This window comes from Ambystoma mexicanum, chromosome 10 (assembly GCF_040938575.1).
Source record: "Ambystoma mexicanum isolate Mex_15411 chromosome 10, UKY_AmexF1_1, whole genome shotgun sequence".
Classification (NCBI taxonomy): Eukaryota; Metazoa; Chordata; class Amphibia; order Caudata; family Ambystomatidae; genus Ambystoma; species Ambystoma mexicanum.
In genome coordinates this window covers 1643077382-1643093572 of record NC_090932.1, presented here as the reverse complement: position 1 = coordinate 1643093572, position 16191 = coordinate 1643077382, and positions in this window count along the sequence as shown.

Genomic DNA, 16191 nt, shown 5'->3' with positions numbered 1-16191 from the left:
GCCGGGGACTCGTCATGGCCCGGGGGGGTGGTGAAAGCCCGAATCCCCCGCCGGGGCCGCTGTCCCGAAATCTTGTGGGCCCCCCGTGAGGGCGGGGGTGCGGATGGGTGCTGGGGGACGGGCTCGCCGGCAAAAGGCTCTCCCGCGGGCTGCTCCTCTTCCCCCATCCACGTCAATGGCCCAGCCTCAGCGGGAGCACGGCGCTCAAGCAGCCATCACCTGTGCGCCCCCTAGTGGCCTCTTCGCTTATCTTTTAAAGACTGTATGAGCTTCAAACGCTTACCTGAATCCCAGCTGCTCTGGGGGAACTCTGTCTCCGGAACTTCTCATCCATTTGCAAGAGAGAAAAGACACTCCAGGTTAGCGTGGAAACATCTAGAAGCGCCGCATACCGCGCTTACTCACCGCATTTCTTCTTCATAACCGGCATCCACGCTGAAAACATCGCGGCACCTAAAAGACACAGAAAAAGAACTCAGTTCAACACAAATACGAAAGGGTCGCATTGCGCATCGCGCTCTCACTCACCTTCAGCGCTACTCATCTCAGCAGCAAGTCGCCATGCCCGGACGCCGGAGATCATCGAAGGAAGGAAAGGAACGAAGTTAGGGAACTGTTCAAAAGACTCATTATACTTACCTGTCGGACTCTTGCCAGTGAAGTAACTAGGCAGCAACGAGCCCGCATCAATCAACGCACCCCTGCGATGAAAGCAGGACGGAGAGCACACTTTCCAAGAAAACAAGGTGAGCCGTGGATCAAAGGGAAGGGTTGGACCCCGGGGAGGAAGGGGTTCAAGCAGACAGAGACAATAAGGGCGTTAAACTCTACCAATCCTGTGTTTCAGGCCCAGTCTCCAGTCGAGTAGACTCCAGGGAAGGGTTCGAGGTCGTAAGAGGTCAGAACAGGCTGAGTGCCGTCCCCGTGGATACCAGGTGAGCGTTATAAAGGCACAGACAACAGGTATCTGATAAGTGCAGGAAAGGGACTTTAGGGTTGCAGATACAGACCCAAGTGCAAGGATTGCCAGGAGGCAGTGGGGGTGTGCGGCTGGGTGTGCAGGGATCTGGGTTCGAAATCAGAGGGAGCCAGGTGCCCGGTGCCGAAACAGACAAATGTCAGAAGGGGAGAGGAAGAGAGAAGGCAGAAGCAAAGAGGAAGATCTTGAGGTGCTTCTGGAACCGAAGATGGTTCTCCTCAAGTTTCAGAGAGGCATGGAGGCTGTTCCAGAGGGAGGCCCCAGCCGAACAAAGAGATCTATCCCCATCTCGTTGCTTGGAGAAGTGACTGACCCTGAGGGAGTTGGAGGAGCGAAGAGCTCGAGTAGTAAGGTATTTCCGAAGGAAGAGTTGAAGGTATTGCAGACCCAGGCCCCAGAACACCTTGTGGACAATGCAAAGGGTCTTGAACTTAATCTTGCAGCCACTGGGAGCCAATGCAGAGATTTCAGTGCTGGAGAGATACGATCCCTGGGCTTGATGTCAAGGACAAGTCTCGCAGTCCTGTTCTAGATGAGTTGTATAGGGCGGACAGTAGTAGCAGGCAGATTTAGAAAGAGGCTGTTGCAGTAGTCCAGCCTAGAGAGAATCAGAGTTCTTCAGACAGTGAGCTTCTGGGGGAAGGAAAGGAAAGGAAGAATACCTCTGAGGAGGTGCAGTTGGTAGTTTGCCTTCTTAGAAACAGCAGACATGTGTGGAGAAAATGAAAGCGTTGAGTCGAAGATGACACAGAGGTTCTTAGCTTCACAGGTGGGCGCAGGGAGAGGGCCAAGGGAAGCCGGCCAGAGAGTGACAGGAAAGGAAGGTGCAGGAGTGCCGCTGAGGAGGATCTCTGTCTTACTGGCATTAAGGCAGAGATCATTGGTGGCACATCACTCCTGGATTGCAGACAGACAGTCAGAGATGAGAGAGGGAGACGAGGTGGCAGAGGGGAGTCTGAAAATGAGCTGAGTGTCATCCACATAGCACTGGAAATTGGAGCAGAGAGCAGCAATGTGGTAGGTCGAGGGGTGCCAGGTATTGGTTGAAAAGCCGGGGAGAGGTTAGACCCCTGGGGAACACCACAAGTGGAGAGTGAGATAGAGGAAAGGAAGGACCCAAGTTGGACCTCAGAGGGTCAGTTGGATATGAAAGAGGTCAGCCAGGGCCTGATCAGTGATACCCAGATTATCAAAGAGGCGGTTGAGCAGGATGGCATGGTTGACCGTATCAAAGGCAGAAGAGATATCGAGTCCGATGAGGACAGAGGGGAGATTAGAATCAAGGTTGGAGAGCAGGTCTTCACGGATGTTCAGGAGAGCTGTTTCCATGCTTCTGGCTGCTCTGAAGCCAGACTGATGGTCAAGGATACAACCAACAGAGTCAGTATGAAGATTAAGCTGGGAGATGGGCAGCTTTTCCAGGAGTTTGCCCAGGAAAGGAGTGATAGAGATCGTGCGATAGTTAGCCAGGAAGGAAGGCCGGCAGTAGGTTGCTTTAGAAGAGGATGCACAAGAGAGTGCTTCAGATGGGAGAGGAAGGCTCCCATGGTGAAGGAGAGGTTGCAGAAATCATCCAGGGCAGGAGCGAGGGTGTTGATATGGTCCTTGATGGTTTCGGATGAACAGGGAAGAACCTGTTTTGACAAGACTTTCATAAATCAGACTTATCTGGAAATCTCATCGGGACGAACAGAGGAACGGAAGAGAAAGAGGGAGCAGAGGTGGCTTTACGGGGGCTGGTGGTAGCGGAGAGAGAGGAGGGAAGAGGAGGAGAGGAGGGGAGCTATCCTGAGCTATGCCCCTGAGCTATCCTCCCGAGGCTCCTGTGGTGAGGCTTCATGGATGGAGGCAGACTCTCTGGCCTGGCTGGCTTCACGCCCCCAACTCCTCAGACATCTGCGCATTCGGCAGCTCCACGTCTTGTCTCGCTTCTTTTGAGCTCTGCTCCGATTCCATGGGACGTCTGTACTTTTCTACCAGTTTGCTTCCTCTCCTGTCCCGAGGTGTTAGAGCCGCTGCTTTGCTCGGAGAAGCAGCGCTCCGCTCACTGACTTCGGTCTCCGCACATCATGCCGACTCTGTGTCTCCTCCTCTGCGTGTCTACGCAGGGTGGCGTTTCTCCCTCACGGGGTGTTTCACTCTCTTTCTCACTGAAGTTGTGTAGTTATTAGGTGCCTCTCTGGAATGGAAGGAGCAATTTCATTGATCCTGTTTTCCATGAGGAGGCGGCAACGAATACAGGTCAGAAACCCAGCCATCCACATTAAAGCGTCCCTGTGTCTGATTGCCTTGTTTAACTCCAATATAACCAACAAACACGTCAGACTTAGAAGTAAAGAGAGTGTGATGAGTTAAGAATGTTATAACTTGTACTGTCAAAACCCCATCTCTGTGGTCTGAGAAGAAATCTGTTAAAACAGAAAATGCAGACTGAAGCCTTCCGCCTCAGGAAGCAGCTTGCATGACAATGTCACATCCTTCTGTTGTCTAGCAGGTGACTATAGAATTCTTAAAGCTTGGAGAGTGGTGTCTTAACATTTTTAACTCAGTTCATGTAGCAGTCAAGAATTTAGCCTTTTTGCGCTTGGCCCTGCCGGAAACCAGCTTCCTTTGATAAGGTCTTGCTGTTTGTTTTCCAGATCACCTACTTTATGATGTTCATTGTGATTACAGAGGTTTGCTAATTCAACGTGGCCATGTTCATTTTAATGTGCTCTTCTGATGGCAAATTTTCATACACCATATAACATGCCCCTTATGCACATTTTGCAGTCTGTTACAACTGTTTTGAATCCATTGATTGACTTCTCTCCTTGCCTCTACCTCTCAACTTCTCCTCCTCTGAGACTTCCATATCCACTTGGATGCTTCAAGTCTCTCTTCCACAACCTCTGCAACACTCTCTCTCCATTCTTCCCACTGGTCCAACACATTCTGCCGGACACACCTTTGTTGTTCTCATCTCCTCAGGCTGAGAGTAAGTGGAGGGCTTTGGGCGCATCCTCTGACAAACGGGCTGCTGCCTGCTCCAAAGTCAATACAGACTCTCTGTCTGGTCCAAGAAGAGAGTTCACATCACAGCCAAACTCTTTTAAATCTGCAAGGAGCTGGCCGTTCCTTCTGCAGTCTCCACCTCTCCTGTTCCTTCCGAGGCACTCTCTACGGCCCTGGCTTCTCACTTCACCACCAAAACTCGGGACATCCTGTCATCACTCTCCTCTTCCTCTCCCTCTACCTTTCTCTGCCCCCCTCTGGCCACCTCTCCTTCTCCTCCTTTCTCCTCTTTCTCTCTGACAACAACTGACGGGGTTTCTAGAGTTGTCTGGTCTATGAAAGTGTTTTCCAAACTGGTGCTTCCCTGCTCCTCCAGAACTATCAAAGAGCACATTGACACCCTCGCTCCAGCCTTGGCCGATTTCTGCAATCACTCTTTCCCACTGGATCTTTCCCTTCTCCCCTCAAGCCCTCCCTTGTGCTCCCACTCCTTGAAAAGCCATCTGCCAATCCTTCCTGTCTGGCAAACTATCACCCGATCTCTATTACTCCTTTCCTGGGCAAACTCCTGGAAAAGTTGGCCATCTCCCAGCTTACTCTCCACACTACATCTGTTGATTGTCTCCATGACCATCAATCTGGCTTCAGAGCAGCCAGAGGCACAGAAACTGCTCTCCTGAACACCCGTGAAGATCTGCTCTCTAATCTTGCCTCTAGCCTTCCTTCTGTCATAATCCTTGCACTGGTCATCTGGCTACCCTCTGAACTTGGGCGCAGGCTTCTGCATGTCCAGCTGCCTTCGGACTGTATCTGCAATCCTGAAGTCCCTTTTCTGTGCACTTATGAGCCACCCCCTGGCTGCACTTACTGAGTTACCTGCACTTCTCCCCTCGCCCCCTCGGCACTTCTCCCCTTCCACTTCCCTGCACTTGCGCGATCTGAGTGACACAAGGCCTAGTAAGATTGTTGTTTTTGTCCTCCCTCAATTTCCCCCTCCCTGTCTTGTCGCGCCTAGAAACACTTGTGTACAGGTGCGTTATAAATGCCATATCATATCATATCATATCCTCCTTGACCTTTCCTCTGCTTTTGGCAAGGTCAATCGCAATTGACTCTGTGAGTACCTGGGAATCACGGCTCAGGGCCTGAAGTGGTTGACCTCCTTCCTCCTTGACCGACCCTCCCAGGTCCAACTTGGGCCCTTTCTCTCCACTCCTCTCTCTCCACATGTGATGTTCCTCAGGGCTCTATCCTCTCACCCTGGTTTTTCAATGTCTACTTGCCCTCTTTAGCCCACCTGATCTCAACCTTCTCCTCTAACTTTCAGTGTTATGCGGATGACACTCAGCTTTCTTTCGGGCTCCCCTCTCTCGCTCATTCCTGACTGTCTATCCGCGATTCAGGATTGGTGCGCCTCCAACATTCACTGCCTAAATGCTAGTTAGATGCAGACCCTTCTCCTTGGGACCCATGCTCCCGATTTCCTACTCTCACTCTGACTGCCCTCCTTGGCCCCTCTTCTTTCGCCTTCCTGTGAGGCAAAAAAACCTTGGTGTCATCTTCGACTCCACACTTTCCTTCTCACCTCACATCTCTGACGTCTCTAAGAGTCCCACTAACAGCTGCACCTCTTCAGAGGTATTCATCCCTTTCTCACTTTCCTCCATAAGCTCACTGTCTCTATAGCCCTGGTTCTTTCTAGGCTGGACTACTGCACAGCCTCTTTCTCAATCTGCCTTCCTCCACTCTCCGCCATCTGCAACTAATCCAGAACAGGGCTGCAAGACTTACCCTTGGCCTCAAGCCAAAGGACTGTATCTCTCTAGCCCTGAAATCTCTTCACTGGCTCCCAGCAGCTTCAAGGATCAAGTTCAAGACCCTCTGCATCGTCCACAAAGCTTTCTGGGCCCGGGGTCTGCACTACATCCAACTCTCTCTTCCAAAATACCTTCCTTTTCTAGCCCTTCGCTCAGCCAACTCCAACTCTCTAAGGGCCAGACCCTTCTCCAGGCAGAGAGTGGAGGGTAGATCTCTCTTCTCTTCATGTGCCTCCCTCTGGAATGGTCTCCCTGCCCCTCTCAAACTTGAGCCGGACAACCTGAAGTTCCGTAAGCAGCTCAAGACCTTCCTTTTTTTCCCTTTGCTTTCTCTCTCTCCCTCCTCTACTGTCTTACCTGTCTGCTGCGCTGACTGGTTGCGTGGTACCCTCAGAGTCGCAACTGGGTACCATGCTCCTCCATGTTCAGTCTCCCCTGCACTGCCTCCGGGCCTACTGCACACTTAGGGGCTGTACCTGTTACCCCTACACCCACCTGCCTCCTTGCACTTACCCATGGCTGCGCTGCACTGGCTGCACTTACTCAGAGAAAGGAAGCCCTGATTGCACTTCCCCCTCCCTCTTCCTTCCACTCCCCCTCCCCCTTCCCCCTGCACTTGTAGTGTCACACTTGCATGATCTAAACGACACAAGACCTAGTCAGACCGCTTGTATTGTCCTCCCTCCCTTGTCTTGTCGCGCCTAGAAACACTTGTGTACAGGGGTGTTATACATGACCTATCATATCATATCATATCATATCATAGTGACGTCATTATGGATGAGATCATAATCATAAGGGCAAGCATCATGGCACCCTCTCACCACCTCTCACTACGCCCCTCTCCTCACCTCTCACTACACCCTTTTTCACACCTCTCACTCTACCTACTCCTATCTCCCACTCTTACCTCACCTTCACAAACCCTGTGCCATTCACAGCTTCACTCTCACAACTTGGTACTACTCCCTCACAATCACCTCACCTTCACTCTGCTCTAATTCTGCCAACTACTCCTCACCCCTCGGTCCGTCTTCCGCCTGGTCTCTCGGTATACCTCCTGACCTCACCACAGCAACCCACACCCTGTCTTTCCTTTCTTACACTTTATACTGTGGCTCACCTGCTTCTAACCTGCACCAACCCCTCCCCCTCCATTGGTTTAATGTACTCTCCTGACTCTAATAGCCATTCTGTGCCTGTCTTGTTCCCAAAGGCTGTTTTTAACAGCTTAAAATCTTTAAAAAAAAACCTCTATGCCACCCGCCTTTTCCAGCACATTTCTTTTGGCATGTTCTGATGGTTTCCCTGCTATTTCAATTGTGTGCTGTGGGTCTTGAAGTTCATTTTTGCCATTGGTGTGGTTAGTTCTGTGCTTTTCTGAGGTGCTAGATGCTGTTGTGTTATGGTGAAGGCTCATAGTTTGTATAAGCTACAGTGTTTCTGTTTTCCCCTAACCTGGAGGTCTTCTAGGACAATGACAGGAGACATGCCCACTTTTCCCACAGGCCTAGCACCTGGTTGCTTTGCTCACGCATGGAGAAGGTGTCCCCCCCCACTCCCCACCCTGTGCTGGCCAGAAATGGAAGAATAAGGGGGCGGGCGGCACACATTATATTTCATTTCACAAGTCAGATATGCACATTTCAAGTTTATTCTGCTCTGCATTTGTTTTTCCTACTGAAACATTCTTCAGAATTTGCTGTGTGTTTTTGCATTACATAACTGCCAATAGTAGCGTTGGTTTTGCAAATAGCCTATATATGTTGCCCTATTAGACTTGGCTATTGACTGTTTTATTTAAGAACCTGTTCCCCTGCAGGCAAATGTTAGGTACGTTAGAAGTGATATTAAACAGGAGACTGGGCCACATGACAGGAGACTTTCAACATTATTGGAAGAGAAATGCTTTTGTGTATAACAGACGAAGCTGCACCTATAATCAGTGATGTATAGTGAAGTGCAAATAGTGCCAACACATTAGGTACATTATAAGTGTTAGTAACAGAATTACAACCAGTACATTATATTCATATCTCTCAGCCATACTGTTAAGGTTTGGGTTTGGAGACCTAAAATAATATTCTGTTTCTTATAGATTACTTTAAAAGTACACAAGTATCACAAGCCACCCAATAAACCAACCTGACAATGTACAAATCATTATAGAAACATATGGAGCAAAAAGAGTATAGCTTTTCCCGATCCTGATTTGGAGCCTACAAGTTCCAGCCTACAAAGTAATGTTAACCCTCCAAAAATATCCGACAGACACTGTTAGGCAGAATTGCATGCTGTACCCTCTGAACCACTACACATAATTAGGACTACAGGTGTTAGCCAAACCAACCTTTGGTATAAGTCTGTACCACACAGTTTTTGGTAGCGAGCTGAGCAGCCAGGCTTATCTCAAGAGGGAATGTGAGCAGTACTTTCAAAGACTGCATTTCAAGTAGACACTTATACTCAAGGTTTCTTGGTAAAACACTTGCTTTTGCGACAGTTTGAGCTCCCCTGAAATAGGAGCAAAATGGCAGTTCAGTTACTTAGCAGTGAGCAAAAAGGACAAAAGTAAGTAGAATAGATCACATATACTTTCTAGGCAGTGCAAATAGATTCAGTTCACCAGAAGAGTTCAATTCAAGTCAATAGGCCAGGCCAAAGTCAATGGGCTAGTGTTCTGGATAGGAAAGAGCAGTTCTGGTATCAAACTGTAAAGTCTTTCCGAGATTCCTTGAAGTAGTTTAGGTGAAAAAGAATCATACGTCGGGTCATAACCTGATTAGGCATGTAAGTTGGGAAAGTTTCACTAACTTTCACCGCAAGAGTGGCGTTCTCTCAATCGGGTTGGCACAGTACCCTTTGTATGAAGAAACAAATGCTGCTGAAGTCGTGGTTCCTGGCAGGTCCTGCAGATCTCGCTGTTCCTGAGACTCAGTCGTGGCGACAAGAGGGAGGACGCCGGGGGACTCCTGCACTGTACGGGAACGTTGAAGAAAGCAAACAAGATGGAGTCACTTCAGTTCCAGTAGCTGTAGATTAAAGAACACAAACTAGTGTCCCTCTCGCTGGTTAATCCTAACCAGCCTGGAGAATGGTATCCAGGTGTCTTATGAGTTGATTGGTCCCACCAACTCAAAGGAAGAAGCCGTCCTTCAAGGAGCTTCTCTGTCGAATGGAGTTTGGAAATTCAGACCTGCAGGAGGGCTTCACTGGGCAAACCAACGGTCCAGGAGTTGCAGCAGCTGTCCTCTTCCAGCTCGTCTTCGGTTCTTTCGTACCAAGTGGTCCACTCTGCCTTTCAGTCCTAGAGACTTGCCTTTTAAACAGTTTTCTCCCTTTCATTCCAGCCTAGCTGTCACTCACCCAGCAGGGTGGCTGTCCTTGCCAGACAGTCAGCCAGCCAATCACGCCAGAGTGCATTTGGGTCTCGTAGGAGACTAAGCACAGGGAGTTTCGGGCACCTCCCTCACTTCCTGCCCACCCCAGCCACTCAGACACCAGAGGTAGTCTTCAGTCCTGAAGCCCGCCAAAGTCACACGAACAAAGGGACCACACCTGGTTGGGCACGCAGAGACAAACACTAGAAGGACCGTTCCAAAAAGAAACTGCGAAAAAAGAAGACCGGGACCTGTTTAAACAAAGGGGCTTAAGGCGCCATCTTGAAAAACATGGCTCCTGTGATTTTTAGCTACTGGTGTTCGCGGTCGGGAAAAATCATGGTAGTTTGTTGTAAAACCACTGCCACCAGCCTTTTCAATAGGAAAGGGTAGCATTTGACTGCTACATGAGTCTTTAGACACGGGATACTATGTAACCCCTCCAGCACTCCATTGTAAGATGGTGTGTGCAGGGTCTAGGAATTTGGAAAGACTAGTAAAGTCAATTTCACTTTACATTCTCTGGGAAACAGTAGTTTATCCCCAAGAAGGTATTTAAACCTGTGGGAAGTCTAAAAAGTCAACCCTGTGTCACTGCACTGAGGGTGCTGTGTAACACACATGAAAAGTTGATGCATATGGAGTTATCTAAATCTCCATAATCAAAGAACACAAATGTAAAACACACATCAAAATACACGAAAGAGTGGGGAAAAAAAGGCTCAGACTCTTTCCAGGAAAAAAATCAAGTCCTCAAAATCCAGCAAAGTTGCTGAGGGTCTCTAAGGTGAAGGGAATTAGCACATTTATGAGAATTCTCCCAAAAAGACACAAACTGAAATAATATGGCTTTCAAGATTTGTGTTTCACACAGCCTGCAGATTGATATGCACCCATGTCACTTTTAATCACCTCAAATGTTAATATGGAAGCATTGGGAATTCTCTACAAAGGCAAATCTACAACAGCTACAATTGGCAAAGCCAATAGTTCTGGCTTTGCATATTTATTTATTTATGCATTAATATAGCACACCTAACACACAGGTATCTGGGCACATGAAGAAAGTAAGACTTTTTGTCCAGCGGGATCTTTACAAAGAAATCTTATGCTCTTTATTTACAAAATGACCCCATTAGCTTTGCTAATACTTGTTTTTCAATGTATAGAGTGTGCACAGGTGCCTTTCAGGATGATAGTAAGTATAAAAATAGCTATGCCATGTTCCTCACATTGTTTGTTATGGTTCCCTTTGTGTGAACGTTGTTATCACTGCTTCTGATGGTCAGGTGCCAGTTATAAACCTAATACTGAAGCGCGTATTTTGCCTCAGGGAAACAAAAATGTGTGCCCTCCCTTCCCACCCCCAATGTAACCCTATCCATTCAGAAGCTAGTAGTCCAGTCATGGTTTTAACGTTTCATTCTGGAGCTTGTAGTCCTGGCTTTACAAAGTGGGAATTCCGCTATCATATGTTTTTCAGGTTTAAGAAAAAAGTTGCCTTTTTCAAAGTTTAATCAGGCCAAAAAGAGGAGGGTGTTGTGGAGTAAATAAGGACACAGGCCCTTTAAAGGAAAAGCAAAGGGAAAGCGGGAGGAGGGCAGGGCGGGAGGAGGAGGGGAGCGGGAAAAGTTACGAGCGGCAGTTATTTATTATGTGAATTAATAAAGTTGAGGTTCAGACGCACACCGCAGTCCGCGTCTTATTTAGGGGCCGACACCCAGTAACAACTGGCGACGAAGGGAAGAAACCCACAACAAGTGAGGAAGGTACCCGCGACGCAACCGGAGTCAAGGAGGGACCCGGCAATGTCCGCAGCAGGCTGAAGGAGAGGTCAGCGAGGAGGGTCCGACGGCGCATGCCACAAGCGGCAGAAAGGAGACGGAGGGGAGCCCAGCTGCGAAACACAGTGGGACTCCGTATTGCTGTACCAACGCCGGAGGGGAGATCCGACGGAGCAGAGGAGGAGAATGACCAAGCGCCACCCGCGACAGGCCCGGGCCGGCGGAGACACGCAGCGAGTCGCTGGAGGTGAGGAGGGGCCCCAGCGTGAAGCCGGATTACACCGTTAACAGGGAGAACGGAGGGAGGACAGAAGCACGCCAGCACAGAAGGTACGGCGCAGAAAGGAAAGGGAAACGCTACGGCCCACACGTCACACGCCCAGGGAAGGGAGACCAAAGTATGCGCCGGCGACCAGCATAAGCCACTTGAAAGCGAGGAATGATAGGCACTCCACAGTACTATACCACTTGAACACAAGGAATCGTAAGCGCACAACAGCAACAAGCCACTTCAAAGCGAGGAACAATAGGCACAGAACAGTGCCTAACCACTTGAAAGCGAGGAATCACACGTGCACAACAGCGCCACACCACTTGAAAGCGAGGAAGCATAGGCACACAACAGTGCCAGACCACTTGAAAGCGAGGAATCACACATGCACAACAGCGCCACACCACTTGAAAGCAAGGAAGCGTAGGCACACAACAGTGCCAGACAACTTGAAAGCGAGGACTCATCGGCGCACCCCGGTGCTGCATCACTTGAAAACGAGGTACCACACACACCGCATATGTGTGTCAAACCACTTGAAAACACGTCATGTCGCAGTCTTGGGACGCAGCAGTAGACACCACAGTACCCGCCACACCCGGCGTGACACCTACCAACCCGGTCTCCTTCTTGCTCCGCCCAAACCCATTCTCGCTAGAACCTCAGGAAAACCAAGGACAGATATGGCAAGAGTGGATGGACGAGTTTGAAGAATTCATGAGGGCAGTAGGAAACCAAGATGCCCCCAACAAACTGGGCATATTCACAAATCTGGTGGGGAAAGACATCAAGAGCGTCATCAAAACCATCCCGACAGCAGAAAGAAATACATACCCGAAACTCAATAAAGCCATCAACAGTTGCCTAGTAATCGTCTCGAACAGAGACTATGAGCGATACACCTTCGATCAGTGCACCCAATTACCCCAGGAAACAGTTGGCCAGTTCATATTACGCCTGCAAAGAAAAATCACGTATTGCGATTTCGATAACTTTAATGACAATGAAGCCATCCGCCTGAGAGTCATAGAAGGATGTCTGTCGTCAATATTTTGCAAACACTTACTGAAGAAGCCGTTACCTTTGAAAGAAATTGCTGAACTGGCCAGAGTGTATGAAAGTGTGGACGTCCAAGCCGCCCACATAGAAAATCCAAAGAAGATAGACTCTGTTGCGGCCATCACCACCAGTCAAACAAGCCGCCAATACAACACACACAGACAAGACAATGGAACAACACAAGACGCCCTCCACCAGAAAGACAATGCTACCGGTGCAGGTTTGAATTCCCACACAAGGGCCAATGCCCTGCGAAAGGACAGATGTGCATGAGGTGTGGCCAAGAGAACCACTTTCAGAGCATGTGCTGGGAGAAGACACCCCTACTACCAGCATACCGACCTCCCAACCAACAAGCAACTGCAAGGAGATTCGAGGCACCAAGACCTTTCAACCCAAGACCGTACCCGGAAAGAGAGTACTCCAGACCTGCCACCAACCCCAGACCTGCGAACAATGCCGAATTCATCAGAGCAGCAGAGAACCTACAGGTGGACAGAGCAGAAGAGACATACACCAACCAAGAGCAACTGTATCATATACAAGCATATCCCGAAGAAGAGACCCAAAGGGAGGGCGCTCCCAGAGACCCATATGAAAACCCACCAAATGAAGAACATCCCACGGAACAACCACAATACACAGAATACGACTGATACAGCAGGGAATATGTTTGACTCATCTCGGAAGCCTCAGACGACAGCACAGCACCCAAAGTGACGGTACAACTAGGAGGAACACTCACACCGTGCCTGGTAGACACGGGCGCTACAGTCAATGTCATGAGCCACCTGGTATATGCACACCTAGCAGACGAGTTTCCCCTGCAACTGTCACATGCCCAAATATTTCAATGGGGCGCAACACAGCCGCTGACGTCAAAAGGACAATTCGCATGTGACCTCATCCACAGGAGCAAAAGAATGCAGACGATGATACACGTCATCCACAGTCCAGCAATGGGAAGATGAATGGGAAGATGCCTTCTTAGCCACAAGACCGCTCTCGCCCTAGGTCTTATCGACATCCACTATGATGAGGAAGAAGTGATTCAAAGAATACCGCCTGACTCCCAACTCGTACAGGCCATCCACCACAAAGTCCCAACCATCGACAACCTAAAATCCACCTATCCAACCCTGTTCGAGGGAGTTGGCATGCTAAGGAACACCGTTATCAAGCTGCACATCGACCCGAAGATACAGCCAGTACCACAACACCCCAGGAGAGTAGGGTTCCACCTGCAAGCGAAAGTAACCCAAGAACTGCAGACACTACCGGACAACGATATTATAGAAAGAGCGACAGGGCCCACACCATGGGTGTCCCCACTCGTGGTCGTCCCCAAAGCAGACGGACGCCTCCGCCTCTGCGTGAACATGAGGATCCCTAATACAGCCATCCAACGAGAAAGGCACCCAGACCCCAACATCGAGGACATGCTGATAAGACTCAACCAAGCCACTACATTTTTGAAATCAACACGCACACCCTATGTTTCTTTGGCCACATTTTTTCGGACCAAGGCATCAAGTCCTACCCAGACAAGATCCGCGCCATAACGAGCTTGCCGTGCCCAAAATGTCTCTGAACTCTGCTCATTCCTGGGCATGGCGGGATACTGCGCTCACTACCTCCCACGGTACGCCTCACTCACGTGCCCCCATGCCAACAAGCGTTCTCCACTATAAAACGTGAATTGGCTGCCAATCGTCAACTAGCATATTTCAATCCACAATGGCAGGCCGAGATCACCGTTGATGCCAGTCCAGTGGGGCTAGGTGCAATTCTGGCCAAAACGAATCCACAAGACAGTGCCAAAACTCACATTGTGGCATACGCCAGCCGTGCGCTCACCAACATCGAACAAGCATACTCCCAGGCAGAGCGCGAGAGCCTGACCGCGGTATGGGCATGTGAGAAATTCCACCATTTTGTCATTAGACAGACCTTCACCCTCCTAACGGACCACCAGGCCCTCTTTGGCAATCCGAGAATCAAAATGCCACCGCGCATTGAACAATGGGGCATCCGCCTCCAGGAATATGACTATACCATCATCCACAAACCTGGGGGCGATGCGAACCCTGCCAACTACCTCTCCCGTCACCCGGATGGTGCATCCGACGCCACGATGCAGGGAGAAGCCGACGGATACATTGCATATCTGTCACAGAACGCCCTTCCCCCAGCCATCACGGCTCAACTGTTTTGCGGAAAAGAGCACCCCACCATCAGTGCAGCAGTCCACCTCACCAACACGAACAAGTGGCGACAGGCAGCCAACGAACACTTTGAGCCGAGGGCGGGGGGGGGGAGTTGACAGAAGAGACCTAGCTAGAATGGAAAGAATACACAACGAACTGGCCACGACAAACCAAGGCATGCTACTTAGAGGGAACCGCCTGTTAGCACCCAAAAGCCTAAGGAAGCCACTAGTCATGATCGCACACGAAGGCCATCGTGGCGTGGGCAACACAAAAAAGATATTGCGGAACCAAGTGTGGTTTCCCCATATGGACACCATTGTGGACGACATCCTGAGACACTGCAATCCGTGCCAAGTAAACGCAGCCAGCTCACCACCCTGCCCCCTGCACATCGTCCCGCTTCCTGATGACCTTGGCAGCGCATAGCACTTGACTTCTACGGCGCACTGGAAGAAGGAGGCTACTTGCTAGTTGCCATAGACAAGTACGCCCGATTCCCATTAGTGAAGCATGTACACAGCCTTCCACCACGTGGTAGGCACAATAGACGAGCTATTCAGCGAGTGGGGCATTCCCAACGTAGTGAAAACGGACAACGGATCCCCATTTCAAGGACAAGAATTCAGAAAATTTGCGGCACACCTTGGATTTCACCACCAAAAGATCACCCCACTATGGCCCCAGGCCAACGGGATGGTAGAACGATTCATGGCGTATATCAAGCGTACGCACCAGAAAGCGGCGACAGACCAAACCTCAATGCCACAAGCCATCTCACAGATGCTAAGAAGTTATCGGCACACCCCACATGAGGCAACTGGCCACTCCCCAGTCGACCTCATGATCAAGTACAAACCATGGTCCCGACTCCTCCAGCTCAAGGACTACACGCCAGAAGAGGACAACGAGATACGGCAGCGAGAAGCAGAGAGAAGACAAAAGGCCAAAGAATGGGCAGACAGGAAGAGGAAAGCCAAGGAACCCCTAATCCCAGTAGGAGAAACCGTGCTGGTCAGGCAGACCCAACGCCGGAAAACAGACTCGAGGCATCGGGCCGAGCCTATGGTGGTGACGGAAGTAAAAGGCCCCATGGTCACCGTGATAGGAGACCAAGGCGAAATAACCCGAAACGCATCATACTTCAGGAGAATGTTCCAAGAAGCCGAGAATGAGGACATGCCTCTAGAAGAAGACGATCCCACAGACCCAGAGACTCCCTCAGACCCACCTGAGGCGCCTCTGCTGGCAGACCAGGACGACGACAGGTACGAGCAAGCCGAGCGTCCCCACAGGGTGGCCGGGAGGCCCGGCCGACTCATCGAAGAGATGTGATCGTGGACTCAGTCGATAAGTAAGGGGGGGATGTTGTGGAGTAAATAAGGACACGGGCCCTTTAAATGAAAAGATGAAAAGGAAAGGGAAAGCGGGAGGAGGAGGGGAGCAGGAAAAGTTACGAGCGGTAGTTGTGAATTAATAAAGTTGAGGTTCAGATGCACACCGCAGTCCGTGTCTTATTTAGGGGCCGACACCCCATGACAGAGGGAAGGACTTCAGGAGATAACAGTCACATGTTGAAGAATATATATCAATATAGAAAAGTCTTGAGCCTATTTTCTGAAGTTTAGACTTCGTAAAGCCTACTTTAGGGCTTTTATGATTCCCTAATCTTGTTTTTTTAGGTTAAAGGGCTTACCTTC